Consider the following 15,639-nt stretch of genomic DNA (forward strand, 5'->3'; position numbering starts at 1 on the left):
TCATGTGATTCCCCCAAAATAGACTACTTTACCCTACTTATCTGCACTGTCTGAAATGTCTTGCAGTCTCTAAAACATCTCAGGTCTGCACTAGACAAGGCAGGGTGGTGTTCTAGATGCTTCTTCCTTGGCTAGGATTCATGCACACAGATAGCCTGAATCATTTTTTCCTTCCATGGGAATTTCTGAGATTCCCATGCAGGCATATCTGTAGGGCACACAGGGTTAAGAGATCACTTCCGGGTGGATAGTACACCTTGCTGGTTCATTCAGAAGATCTTCTTTCAACAAGGCCAGCTTGGGGAAACTAGGCTTCCAGCATGTAATTTCTTTCTCCTGACAGGAGCACTGTGATCTGACACTCTAGACTCCCGGGCCTGGCTGTCTGGGGTGGTACCTGTACCTCTAGGCTGCAGATCCATGGCCTTGGGTCCTCAAGGGCTTCCCTTCCAGAAGAGAGAAAGTGAAGGGTGGGGAAATGGCAGGAGGTCTGATTAGCAGGGAGTGGTGTGAAGTGTATTACCACCAGGTGGCACTGGGCAGGACTGGCAGCTTCTCTGGTCAAGCCTTGACCCTGTGGGGGTATGGTGGGGTATAGGGAGTAAAAAGAGACTCAAGAGTCATACTGACAAGCTCCCACCTGACCCCAGGAAGAGAGGTCCTAGATGAGCAGGAAGTAGCAGGCAGAGGATGAATCTTTGCTCCTGATACCTGGGGTCAGCAGTCAGCCTGGGACCGGGGAGGTGCTGGCTGTGGATGCAAAGTGAAGAGAATCATGCATGGCAGCTCACTTCTGGAGGCAACATCGCTCCCCCACACCTCCTGGCAGAATAGGAATCATTCACACTCCTAGGACTGGGTGGTGGCTTTGGCCATTTAGCTGCAGAAGCACTAAGATCACTGGTCCCTTCACTAGGTCACTTTGGTAGTCAGCAGGGAGAGGTCACCTATGTTCATTTATGATTTTATCTTTCAGCCTTCGTGGAGCCAGATCTAGGAATACAGAGATGAGTAATATATGGGTTCTGCCTTCAAGGAGCTCAAAGTCTGGTGAGAAAGACAGAATGCAAACAGGTCATTGGCACAAATATACAACTGCCAGGCCAGGGGTGTGCCCAGAGGGTGGTGACAGCTGTGACTGGTGGGGTAGGAGCCAGGCAGGCTTTGAGGGAAAGGTGTCTCAAAGGGTGTTCAGGACTTAGGCAAGTGAGAAGTAAGGAAAAGGAGCAGGGCTCAGATCTGCTGGGGTTTCATCAGGTGGGTGCTTAGGGGACAGAGTGAAGAATGGAGAGAAATAAGAGCAGAGAGGGCCAAGGCTGCAGGTAATGCCCAAGAGCTAAACTTCCTCCACTAAAAGGACAGAGGAGTTACTGTAAGAGGGAGACATACACAGTATCAGATTTGTATATAAAGACTGTGTCTGGCAATAAGAAGGAGATAAGAGCTAGAAGCAAGCAGGTCTGTTAAATCTCTTTAGGGACTGTTTCTCTCCTGTATGTGATGAGGGAGTGGGCTAGAATTAAGGGGCTTCTTAGAGCACCTGCAGTCTATGAGACCACAGGCCTGTTATGTCATCTAGCATATAACTGTTCATCATTTCTTAAGCCCCTCCTTCCAGCTCCTTCTCCCTTCTTTTGTATTGGTTGCTCATTTGGCTTTTCTTATGTGAGGGATGCACTCTTCCCCCTTTTTTCTGTCCCCTGCTGAGAGAAGTCTCCTCTTGGTAAGGTGGATGTCTTGGTGAAGGAGCTATTCTTTCTTCAACCACCAGGTTTCTGGGAATTTGACTCCCAGAGGTTAAGAAGAAAAGATAAAAGAGTGTTATATTATGGTTATAGTTCTAAAAGCCCTAGGGGAGACAATTCTTAATATCTCCCCCAGGAAAAAATGTCCTCCTTTTCTATTCTTTTTTTTTTCAGGTAAGGGGTAGGTTTATTCATCGATCTGGCTGGCACCAGGCCACGTTGGCCCTCCACGTGGCTGAGAAAGGCCTGGGAAAGAGAGAGAGCTGGGAAAGAGAGAGAAAAGAGCTAGAAAAGAGCTAGAAAAGCCTCCTTTTCTACTTTTCTATGAGCTGAGCTCAAACCGTGGCTTTCCTACAAAAAGCTGTCTCAAATAATCAAATAAAGAGTAAAACCCAAATCATGTGTGGCTCCTGCATGCCAGTGTCAGATGTTGTCAGGGATATTCAGAGGAATACTTCGAGTGGCCTTTACCCTGGGCCCTAGAGGCCTGACCTGAAAATCAGGAGGGGAAAGGAAGGATGGAGGAGAGCTGACCCCTAGGCAGCAGGAGAGACAAGAGTAGTTCAGTCTGGGGGAAAGTTGCTCCATGGAGCAGAGTAAGAAGGGTAGACTGGGTTACCCCAGCCTGTACTTATTGCTTTGTACCTTTGTTTTTGGAGACAGGATCTCACTATATAGCCCCACTTGCTATGTAGCAAGGCCTCCTTGTAACCTGGACCTCAAGATCTTCCTGTCTCAAACCTCTTATGTGCTGGGATTCCAGGTGTGCCCAGCTTTTACTTACTGCAAGAGCAAATCTCTTTGTGACCTTGGAGAAGGGACTTGGCCTTCTGGATTTTTCTTTGATGAAATCAAGATATGGCCCACTGGTGGTAGTAATAGCAGCATGAGGCCTTGTTCCAAAGCTATGCAATCTAACTCCTAGATGGCCAGTGGTGAAGCATCACTAAGATAATAAATGGAAATCATCTAGCATAGATTATCTGAGGTATGGCATCAGATGTTTAACAAATGTATTCTCTTCCATGTAATTCAAATTTCAAACCCCATGTATCCCCAGCATTCCTCAATTTCCTCTACCTGCTCTAAGACCTGAAAATCACTGCTCCTCCTGCCTTTCCGTTATTAGTGAGTGCTGTCAGCAGCTGTCAGCACAGGCATTGGGCCTTTCTCCTTCCACAACCCCTCAGTGCTTTGGAAGTAGCATGGCACAATCAAAATCCATAAGAAAAAAAGTGGCAATGTTATCTTTGTGAACTCTTATACTCTATCCTTTTTGCTGTTTAATACTTGGATTTATTTTTCCTAGTATTTATTTATTTTTGTCAGTTGTGGGGCTTGAACTCTAAGCCTGGGTGCTGTTCCTGAGCTCTTCATCTCAAGGCTAGCACTCTACCACTTGAGCCACAGAGCCACTTCTGGTTTTCTGGTGGTTAATTGGAGATAAGAGTCTCACGGACTTTCCTGTCCAGTCTGGCTTTGAACCATGATCCTCAGATCTCAGCCTCCTGAGGAGCTAGGATTATAGGCATGAGCCACTGGCACCCAGCTCCTAGTAGAATTTTTTAACCTCCTGGATTATATTTTTATTTAGGTCCTATAGTATTTTTTTTGGCTTCCTTGAACACATGACATCATTTCACAAATATTCTGCCTAGATGACAAGGAAAGTTGGCCTAGGTTAAAAAAAAAATACTACTAAGAATCCACAAAGGGAATAGTCTACATAATCAACTAGAATGAATTGAAAATTGACTAGGCTCCTCTTCAGATAAGGTCACTGAGGTGGTAACCCTCTCCTAGGTCATGAAAACCTTTCCTATGTCTAAGGGACATCTCAACAAAATCAGGCACTCTTGTCAGCCTAGTCCTGCTGCCACTGGCTTCTGCCTGTTTAGGAAGGCTCTCAGTACTATTATTTATGAATAGAATATTTTCTATGCAGAATGTATTGAATATGAAAGCAGATTCAGGCTCTGAATTATTTGCAATCGTTTGCTCAGAGACAGGCAAGGTTGCTGGTAAGACAGATGGGTGCAGTGCTCGCTCGGTGTTTGAAGTTAGGTTCATGCTATATTCATGTTCTACTTGGACCAGAAGTGGTGAATCTGAGGCTCAAATGGTTTAAACAACCCCAATACCTCTGCCCTCACTGCCATGCCTTCTAAACTACTTTTGGTTCTTGGACTTTCTTCTAATCAGTTACTCATTAATCCTGATGCTCAAAGCCTCTGCCTTTCCCATCCAATGGCAATGAGTGGGTATGATGTTCCCTTAACACCAGAATATCGTACTACATATGCCTTCAATTTAACTCAATGATATCAGTCAAAATTTAACTTTCCCTTTCTTTCCTCTCCCCCCTCAACACCTTCCCAGTCCTGTTTTACCGAGGCGGGGGCCCCTGTGAGAACTTCATGTCATCTGTAGATTCTTAAGTAATCTCTCCTGTCAGTTAAGCATATGCTCAGTCTTATCTGACCGATTTCTTCCAAAATCACAATTAAATAGGACGTAACGAGTCTGAAAAAGCCTTCTTTCCAAATTAGAATACATTCTGAGGTTCCTTGCGGGTGTGCATTTTGGAGGATCCTGTTCATCTTACAACACTCTCCCAGCGGAGTGTGGGCAATCCCTACACATCTGGTCTCCATCTAGGAGCCTATGGTTCCTTACATCTTTTATTTAGACAAATGGTTGACATAAATATTTTTGGAAAACTAAACATCGAGATTGATAGATTTTATCAAATTTTATCTCTGGTTAAAATTCATGGGCCATGAATCTGGCCAAATGTCGACCAGTTTGATTGAATACTACTGAAAAGATACCCATGACATAAATCCACAAAATACATGGTATAAATTCACGACAGTTTTCATCCACATTTTGAACCTAAAGATCAGTTGCCCATGAGTTGATAGTTGCTTTTTTATTTCATCTTTCCCTGTTGGCATCTTTGAAATACATGCTTTATATACTATAATTATAATTGCTTATACTTCTTAGTTTGAACCCTTGGGTTCAAGCAACCCTGGCTGCAAGGAAACATGGAATGAAGTCAGATGGAGTGAGACCAAAGGAGCTGCTGGAGCAGAGGCTGTGAGCATACATTAATGAAAACTCAGAATATTCTATGGGAATATTCCATGAATATACCCTTCATACTTCTTAACTAGGCCTTTCCCCATACCCTGACATCTTTGTTTCAGAGAAAGATGGCATGAAAATCTGAGGATAAATGCTTTTTGTTGTTGAGAGATCTGCTCCAGATTTACTAAATTCTCTGGGAAGGGAGGGGGGAAAGGTTGCTACAGAGATATGAGGTATATATTTTAAAATATGAGGCATGTTTGTTCATAAACTTATAGTTGCTTTTCTATTGTTAGTCTTTCTTTTGTGACAGAGAATCTCAGTTAAGAAACAGGAAGTATATGGACTGGGGTGTAGCTCCACAGTATCACAAGAAATATGAAGGGTAAGAGAGAAATGTAGTTTTACTTATATATAATAAATTGATTATTGCAGGTGAGCCTAATGTCAACTGATGGGACTTTCTGAGGATTCTCTTGTTCTGTCTGCTTCCATGTAAAAAGGCATGTGATTTGATTTTAACATTGTAAAACATGTTCATTTGTTCTCTTCTTTTTCAATATTTTCTTGCCTATTTGTTTATTTATGTGTTTATTTATTTTCATAACTGGGGTTTAAACTCAGGGACTTGAGCTTGCTAAACTGGCACTCAACCATTTGAGCTATGCTACCAACCTTGCATTTTGCTGGTTATTTTGGAGATGGAGACTGGTGAACTTTCTGCCTAAGTTGACCTCAAATTGTGATCCTCCAGATCTCAGTCTCCTGAGTAGTTCTTGCCTATTCTTACATATTCTTATCTTACATAAATTACCTCTGTTTTCCTTGGGTGGTCTTTATTTAGATTATTTTACAATATTCTTGGGCTTTGCAGAGAAACAACTATGTTAACTGGTATATTTATCATATTTCTGGATTCCTGTGGCTTGATACTTACATTTCTAGTATACTCTGGTGGCTGTTTGTTTATATTTCTGATAGTGTGTATATATATATATATATATATATGTATATTTCTATTTTTTATTTTTTGTCAGTCATGGGCTTGAACTCTGGGCCTGCTGCTCTCCCTCAGCTCTTCAGCTCAAGGTGAGCGCTCTACCACTTGAGCCACAGCGCCACTTCTGGTTTTCTGGTGGTTTATCGGAGATAAGTTTCACATAGTTTTCTGCCCCGGCTGGTTTTGAACTGCAATCCTCAGATCTCAGCCTCCTGAGTAGCTAGGATTATAGTTGTGAGCCACCAGCACCTGGCTAGTAGTATATTTTTTGTCTTATTGTTAATCCCTCAAATGCTTCATAATAGTGTCAAGAGCAGCTCTTCACTCCTTACTTTACTGTCTCAGTTTTTCCTTTAAAAATAATATTATCTATTGGTTTAAGGTAGATGTCATCTCCTATTAAATAATTTAATCTCCACATTATTTAGGTTTTTCTTTTTTTATTTCAGAAAAGTACATTTTTAGTGTCTATCGAGTTAATCTTTTCTTTGTGCAGATAATTATATATTAATAGACATTCTAATTTGGGTCCTTACTTGTATTCTTATAAAAATAAACCTACTTGATCACAATGCATTATTCTTTTATCACACTGCTGCAGTTAATTGGCTAATATTTTATTCAGGATTTTTGCATGTATATTCATAAGTCAGGTTGGTCTGTAATTTTCTCTTTTTGGTGCTATTTTAGTCAGATTTATGACTTGAAAATTTATTTCATCTACTATTAATATTGCAGAGTCTCTTTTTTTGTAAGCACTAACAATTGGTTCTTGTAGATTATATAAATATATATATATATATCTATTATATATGTCATGTCAAGGAACTATCTAGCCCTATTATCTTTGGGAGATGCAATTCTTTGGCAATGGTTTTCAATTTATTCCATGTATGTTCATTTTCTCAGACCTTCTACATTCTCTTGACAATTTTGATCATTTATATTTTCTCACACATTTACTATTCTATTCATTTTCGAATAAACTGGCACAAAGTTGTATATAGGATTTTTTAAAAAGAAATTTGCCCTCTGTTATGTGTCAGTTTTAAGCTTTAATTCTAAATTGAGGTTAAAATATGTATCATTCCTAATCTGGAATTCCCTCCCCCCTCTATTTCATGCTCACCTCCCCCCTCTCTTTCTATGCACTCAATGTATAGTTTGGGTTTTCTTCTGGGAAGGGATTTGAGTTCCTTTGGAGACACTGGAAGGGAACAGGAAGATTCTGAGAGATAGGACGGCAGCCATGAGTGGGCTCTGGGACGGAATCCCGTGAGTATCTTGGCTGTAGAAGCATGCCTCAGAGGGGTGTCCTGAAGAAAATGGGAAAGGGGTTATCCACATACAGTTCCTGAAAGAGGCTGGATGCAGTATAGTGATTCAGGCAGAGACAGAGTGGAAAAGGAGTGTTAGGGTGTTCATTTGCTGGCCCTGACAGCCCATCTAAAGCACAAACAGAAAGGTCTCCCATAGATTCAGATAAAGCTGCTGAGCAAAGGAAAGCAGATGCTGACACAGAATTCTTTTGGAAAACAAGGAAGCATGATGCTCATGGATAGGGGACATACTCTGGGACTCATTTATCAGCTCAGTTCTTTCACAGGTTTCAATTAATTTTATATTTATTAATGCATTTCTTCTACTTTTAAGCTTTAATAAGCCTCTGTTTAACTTGAATTACATGCTTATTTCATTCATTTATTTTCATTCTTTTTGATAACACAGAAAAAATAATTCAGGTGAGTTATGTTATGAAGAATAAGAAGCTTCTTATAGCAGAGATGCATTCCTGTAATCTCAGCACTTGAGAGATTAAGGCAGGAAGATATGAGTTTGAGGCCAGCCTAAGAATTTGTATCACAGTATCTGGCACACAGTAAGTGTTCAACAAAGGTTAGTGACTAATTAGCTTAAACTTTTTCAAGCAAATCTTATTACAGACTTGCTTGTGTCTTTTTGAATCTATATGTGGTGTTTTCATTTGTATCATTGTCCAAGAGTTCTGCATATTGCAGTTTTGGTGCCCTTTTTGATCCATGGATTATTCTGAAGAATGCTTTCAAATCACCTGTTGGATATTTTTTGGTTTACATAATTTTTCAATTTCTAAATTTGCTGTATTGTAGAATATAGTCTTGTGGGTTCTGGATTTGAAATTTATGTAAAGTTTTTTTTGATGGGTTTAATATGTAATTAGTTGTGCGGGGTTTTTTTGCTCTTGGACTCAAGGCATTGTACTCTTGCTTGGCTTTTTTTTTTGCACTAGGCTGGTGCTCTACCACTTGAGTCACAGCTTCACTTCCAGCTTTTTGCTGGCTAATTGGAGATGAGATTTTTTTTTCATGGACTTTTCTGCTTGAGCTGACTTCAAGCCATGCCCCTGGGACATGGTATGTTCTTTTTTTTTTTTTTTTTTCTATTTGTTAAGAGCATTCCAAAAAGAATTTTTTCACATAAAGATGAATTGTGACCTCTAAAGAGCAAGACTATCCATCGAGGCACGGTTAAAGGTGACAAAAAATTTTATTTACCCTATTTACAGCAGAAAGGGGGCACCTACCTTGTCCTGGGCTAGATAACTCGAAGCAAGGGCAGCCTCCACCACCAAACCTCCATGCCTCCAATGGGCAGCCCCGACCAACCAGTCTGCAACCTCCAACCCCAGACCTCCGAAGCTCCAAACCTCCAAAGGGGAAGCTTTTTTTTTTTCTTTTTTCCCTTCCTCCTTCTCTGCAGGCCTCTCCACTCTCCACAGGCCTGCCCTGCCCTGCCCTGCTCTGCTCTGCTCCGCAGGGTTTCCCCTCCTGCCTATATATAGGCTGCGCCCCTCCCCCACTCAACGGGACTCACAGATTCATCTACCTAACCGCCATTCCAACCCCCCAAGCTGCCCGCTGTCCAATCACTTCTTGACAGCTTGCCACGTAGGGCGGGACACCCCAACCCCCTCCAGCAGCATGCCCCGCCCCCTCCAGTGGCCCGGGCTGTGTAGCAGTGAGGCTCCCCTCTTGATGCCCCGCCCCCTCCAGCGCCCGGGCCATGGGGCCATGCTGATTATTGGGGTCCCCTGGTTATTGCAGATGTAGACATTTTTATTTTTTGTAATAACACTTTTGAAAGTTTACTTTTTTGGTAAACGTTAAAGGGCTGTTATAGCTAAGCCTTTGTTGTGAGCACAGAAGACCAACTGTCATAACTGACAGACCAACTGCCTCTTCCACCCAGCCCAGAGGAAGAAGGGACACTTCAACGCAGCAGAAGACGTGTGATTGGTTCAAACACAATCTTTCATTTACATAATAGGCTGTACCATGATTGGTGCAAACATAAGGAGACTTGTGATTCAGGCAGGCACACTTGTTTCTGCTCCTTTTGGTTATATAAACAGGCTCCCTTTAGTTATATAGACAGGCTCCTTGAGTCTGTTAGCTGCTGGGAGATAATCTCTCTGCTGGTCCCTTAATGGCTGGCAACATAAGAATCAGAACTGGCGGACGACAGGGAAGTACCACAGGAGGAAAAGACAGGAAATATGGGAGTAAGGCAGTATGCCTGGCAGGGGAACCCCATGGAGAGTTGTAACATTTAATACCTCAGGTTACTTGGGTATGACAGAGAGACATCTCTTCCTTATCCCCAAGAGCTGTGACATAGGGCTAGAGGCTTGTGCAAAGCTAGCTGCTAGGGACCTTAAATTCTAATCCCTAGTCCTAACACCATGCATTTGTCCCGGCTGTCAAAGGCCCGGTTGACAACCACTGCCCACTGCTATCTATACCACTGCCTGCAAACACGCTATGGATCCCAAATTACTGGGGGAGTTTCTCTTGCTTGTGCATGATTTCTGGGTAGAGCAAAAGAATACAAGTCAGCTGTTTCCTAACTGGTGGCTACCCATGACCCTCAGCTTGGGCTCCAGAAGAAAAAGAAGGCCAGTTCAACCTCAGTTCACTGACAGTGTGCAATCAGTAGCAGCTGGCTTTCAAGATAGATTTGGATGTGGCACATTGTAGCCTGCAGATGGGGGCCTAAGCTCTGGATGATTATCTGAGCCTTGTCCGTCCTGTACTGTGAGAGCTGCTGGATCTGGGGCCACTAGGAATCACTGCAGAAGAAGCCTTTGACAGACTGGGGAGAGCAGCTTCTGCTCTGAGGACACAGCCGTGGGCCATCAGAGCAGCTTGCCTGGCCTGGTTGAGGCAGCTAAGCCCAAGAGCTAAGCTCTTGAAAGACTTTAGAGAGACCTTGTGGGAGTCAGATGGCCTGTGGGCAAATCACATCTGAAGGTCTCATCTGAAGACTCAGTGCCCTCCCTTAGAGGTATCTGTGTGATGAGATGGCTTTGAGCTCTGGCTCCTCCAGTGACCTCCATGCCAGTGGCTTCAGTCAGGTTGTGCTGATGGTCTGTGGGTAGTGTATGTTCTAGCAAGTCTGGCTGATTATCAACAAGAAGTTAGTATGGCCACTGTGTTCCATGGGAGACCCTGGGTTCTAATGTGTAGACCTTGTTCCTCGTAGGGTGGCAGGGCATGACAGAGAAAGAAAAAGGAGGAAAAATCATCTCTTTTTGGCCTTCAGAGTGGGTTTACGGTGCCATAGGTTGTAGTCCCCAAGGCTCAGGCTCTGGATTGTCTACCTGGCTTTAAGTTTGATTGAGCTGTTGAGTACCTATTTGTTTCCACAGCCAATGTATTTTGTTCCTTCTTCTTCCTACTATTCATAAACTGGACAAAGTTAATGACAAATGAATCTTCATTGTAGATCTTGTTTTTTATGAATTGTCTTTGATTTTGATTAATGGTTTAGGATTTAAATATTTCTCTGCTTAATATGTATTTTATTTATGTATTTGTTTATTTGTTCATTCATTCTGGTTTTAGGGATTGAACTCAGGTCTTTGCACATCCTTAGCATGTGTCTTGCCACTGAACAATACTCCTGGCCCCGTCTTTTTTATTTTGAACACATCAATTCACTTTGTTTGGATGTGCCTCTTATGGAATATACATAGTTGGACCCCAAACAGAAAAAATGTAACATTCTGACATATTGCCATAGCTTTATGTTTGACTTTCTTTTTTTTTCTTTTCTTTTTTTTTTTTTGTTGGTTGTGGGGCTTGAACTCTGGGCCTGAGTGCTGTCCCTCAGCTCTTCAGCTCAAGGCGAGTGCTCTACCACTTGAGCTACAGCGCCACTTCCGGTTTTCTGGTGATTTATTGGAGATAGGAGTCTCACGGTCTTTCCTGCCCGGGCTGGCTTTGAACCCCGATCCTCAGATCTCAGCCTCCTGAGTAGCTAGGATTACAGGTGTGAGCCACCAGCGCCCGGCTGACTTTCTTTTTTTTTTTTTTGTGGGGGGGTTCCGGTTGTGGGGCCTGAACTCTGGGCCTGGGCACTGTCTCTCAGCTCTTCATCTCAAGGCTAGTGCCCTATCACTTGAGCCACAGTGCCACTTCTGGCTTTTTTCTTTTTTCTTATGTGGTGCTGAGGAATTGAACCCAGGGCCTCAGGCATGCAAGGCAAGTGCTCTACCACTGAGCCACCTTCCCAGCCCCATGTTTGACTTTCTGATAATTGTATTTGGCTCCATTGGTGTGGTATAAGAGGGGGAAAAAGATCTTTATTCCAAGTTCTCCACACAGAGCTCCAAATCCTTAAAATTTCCCATTATACCAACATCAATACAATGAAAGCAGGGGTTATACCGTGGGGGAGGGACATACAAAGCATCAAAGAAATCATCTTATAAATATGTTAGAAACAATTGCATGAAAGCAAAAACATTTGAATACTTATCTTGGGGTTCATTTCACCTAACATCAACTTATCTGACCTTTTCTGCTTGTCTCAGACATATACTAGTTATTGCAAATAAGGGAAACCATGGGGCCTGGCTTGCTTCACTTACTATAATTTTTTCCAAGTCTAGCAAATTTTGGTTTAAGGAGGTTTTTCCAACTGTATCTGTACTTGTGCTGAAGAGGCAACTTTTGTTAGAGACCCCTAGATTATGTCAGGTTGGGGGCTGGTCACCAGAAAGACTAAGCCTTGATTAGAAATTCTGAACGGAGCCGGGCGCTGGTGGCTCTCGCATGTAATGCTAGCTACTCAGTGGGCTGAGATCTGAGGATCGCAGTTTCCTGCCAGCCCGGGCAGGAAAGTCTATGAGAGTCTTATCTCCAATAAACCACCAGAAAACTGGAAGTGGTGCTGTGGCTCAAGTGGTAGAGCACTTGTCTAAAGCTGAAGAGTTGAGGGACAGCGCCCAGGCCCAGAGTTCAAGCCACATAACTGACAAAAAAAAAAAAATCTAAACTGTTAGTCCCAACCCAACCTCTGGGGAGGAGGGTGGATTGGACACTGACTTTTATTTCCATTAGCCACTGATTTCATCCATCATGCTTGCATACTGGAATCTCCCTTAAAACCTCTTCAACAGTGAGTTTAGGAGCTTTCAAGTTGGAAAACACATTCTTGTACAAGAAGGGCAGCAAACCTCAACTCTATGGGGCAGAGCACTGTGCTTAGGACACTTTTGTACCTCTTCTTCCTTTAGCTGCTCACTTTGTATTCATCATAATAAACTAGTAGCTCTAAATAAAAGCATCTTCCTGTATCCTGCAAGCCATTCTAGCAAATTATTCCCACAGAGGCTGTGAAAATTCCCAACTTTATAGACAGTTCAGAAGTGTGGGAAATCTGGAGAGCTGATATTTGTGACTGGCATCTGAAGGAAGGGCCGTCTTGTGGGACTGAGCCCTTAAACCTATAGAGTTAGATGCCAATTCATGATAGTTCTTGTCAGAATTTAGCTGAAGTATAGGCAACTGTGTGTGTGTAAAAAATACCCTTCATACTTAGAAAAAAGGAAGTCTGCTAAAAAGCAGGTAAGTATTTGGATAAGACCAGTTCCTACCAAGGCTCACTGATGGTGGTGCCACATAGGCATGAGCCATGTTGCTTTGGAACAAGGCCTTTGTTCCTGCTTTTTGTTTGCAGTCACTGCTCATATCCTAGGCCTTTCTTCTTGGTTACATTTCTTACGGTGGTTAAACAGATTCCATGTGGACCATGGTCTGCCTTTGCTGCTAGACCTTTCTTCTCAAATTGAGAATGTCTCAGAATTTGTCTTCTGTGACTGTTGCAGAGATGGGGGAACATGGAAAGTCATGCCTCTTCCAGGGGGAAAGCTGAAAAACACTCTGAAGTTTTAAAATCTTTCCACCAGAAAGTCTTCTAGCAAAAGGCACGGAAACTTCAGGCCTGTGTTTGGCACTCTGCTTTGATTAGGACATAATTTTCAGAAAGGTAAAAGACATGATTCTCAAGCAAATATCAAAGAAACTATGTCAGGTACATGCCTGTAATGCTAGCACTCAGGACACTGAGGAAACAGAATTGTGAGTTTGAAGCTAGCCTGGACTACATTTTTATATACCCTATCTCAAAAAAAGAAAAAACGCAAATCCAAAAACCCTATGTCAAAAATTTTATTCAATTAGCTCATTAACTAATATGAGAACTTGTAAGCTGTTAAACCTAGTTCCAAGACCATTTTTGAAATGGAACTTATCAGATAAAGATAAGCAATTTAATAAAGAAGTGTTAATTGAAGATTTCTGGGTTAGGTATGAAATTAAAGTGCTACGCATAATAAACTTTAATCTTTGAGTTATCTCTTCCACTGGACAAAAATTATTTGCATCTTTATTGGACAAAAGGTTACAAGCTAAAAAAAAAAGCTCCTTCTCTTTCTAAAGTATTGTAAAATAACTTAGTCTATAGAAATCAAATCTAGCACTTCACTGAACAAATACTCAGCAATCTCTTTTGCTTGGTTCTAAGATAATTTTTGACACATTTATGTTCATTCCACTTGTCACAGATTAATTTTTGTGGATCAGAAGTAGAGGATCTGTTCCAGCTGTCTCCTGAGAGTGCATCTTCATTTTTTTTCCAAATGGAATATTGACACTAGAGATAGACTTGGCTAAGCTAGATGTCTTAAAGTTAAAAAGAAAAAAAGAAGCTCTCCCAACAGTTATACAAATGTCTTGCTAATTTAAAAATGCAAACACAAAAGCTCAAATAAAGAAGAATTACATTACCTACTTGTTCAACTTAAGTAAACCCAATTATATACTCAACAAGAGAATAAATAGTAAGGGAATTCCTCCCTGCTACATTCAATGAGTGTATACCACAGAACGTGGGTGAGAGGGAGACACAAATCTGCTTTGGTCCCCATAAATCTCAGTTTTCTTGGGTGATATCTTGATGAGTGTGAATCTAATGTTTAAAAACACATAATTCTAAATCACATGGTCCCTAAATGAAAACCACCTACTTCAAATGGTGTTATATATTCTAATTCAGAAGAACAAGCCTGGCTTGTTGGGTTGTCAGATTGGCTTTCCTGGGATTTTCATGGGTGGTTTTAACATTATGTTTCATTTGCCCGTGCAAAGCTTTTACATGTTATATCAGTTTTCTGTGGCTGCGTAACAAATTGCCACACATTGAGCATCTCAACAAGAATTATCTAATTCACAGCAGTTCCTGTGGATCAGACGTTCTGGCATGGCTTAGCTGGTTCTCTGCCCAAGGTCTCAGGAGATGACAGTCAAGATTTCAGCTGGCCTTTGTTTGCAACTGGAGGTTTCACTTGTGGAGGAAAAAAAAATCTGTTTTCAAATTCATTCAGGCTGTTGACAAAATGAATGTCCTGTGGTTGTTTGACTAGGGCCCCAGTGTTGTGCTGAATATCAGCTGGGAGCTGTTCCTAGGTCTTGGAGGCCATTCTCAGTGTTTTGCTGTGGAGATCTACTCAAAATGGCTGCTACTTTATGAAATCGGCAAGGAGCTTCTCTTTGACCTCAGACAGGGCCTTGTTCCTTTTTAAAGGATTTCTCACCTCATTAACTCAGATTACTCATTCCAGATCACCTTTCTTCTTAGGAACTCAAAGTCAACTTCCTTGGGACTTTAATTACATCTGTCAAGTCTCTTCCATGCTATGTGGATTAGAATCAAGTTTTCTCTCACTCAAGGGGAAGGTATGGACACCAGAGGGGCAGGAATCATGAGTCCCTGTCTGCCACGGACTTTAAGCCCTTGTAGTAGTCAGGGCCCAGTCAGGAAAATAGCAAATACACCAGGTCTCTGAGCAGAAAGTATTTAATAAAGAACAATTAAATAATTATTGGATTTTTTTAAGTCCCCAAAGGGACCACTAATATAATAAAAATGTATAGAAAATAATGTTTCCTCAAGCCCTATTAGCTGGGGAACAAGAAAATAAGATTATTAGGACCTAGTGTTGAATGATAACTCCTTTGTACAAGTACTTAAAGATAAAAATTAAAGTAAAAGAGATGATCAGGACCTAGAATTTGGTTTTTTGTTTTTTGGGTTTTTTTTTTTGTTTTTTTTGGGTCCAGTCGTGGGGCCTGAACTCTAGGCCTGGGCGCTGTCCCTCAGCTCTTCAGCTCAAGGCTAGCGCTCTACCACTTGAGCCACAGCACCACTTCCGGCTTTTTTCTTTTTGCTTATGTGGTGCTGAGGAGTCAAACCCAGGGCCTCATGCATGCAAGGCAAGCGCTCTACCTCTGAGCCACCTTCCCAGCCCCAGGACCTAGAATTTGGGAAAGGGGAGAAGTAAAAGCAAAAATCCTTAACCACTGAGTTAAATCCCTCCTTTGAAGGAGAAGCCCAGCAAATCTCAGATTCCTGAGGAGTGTGGGTACCTTTCAATGGGTACCATGAGGCTGTGGCAGAATCTAGGCACTGAGGCCAACC

Source organism: Dipodomys spectabilis, unplaced genomic scaffold, assembly GCF_019054845.1.
Source record: "Dipodomys spectabilis isolate Male_0828 unplaced genomic scaffold, ASM1905484v1 ptg000069l, whole genome shotgun sequence".
NCBI lineage: Eukaryota > Metazoa > Chordata > Mammalia > Rodentia > Heteromyidae > Dipodomys > Dipodomys spectabilis.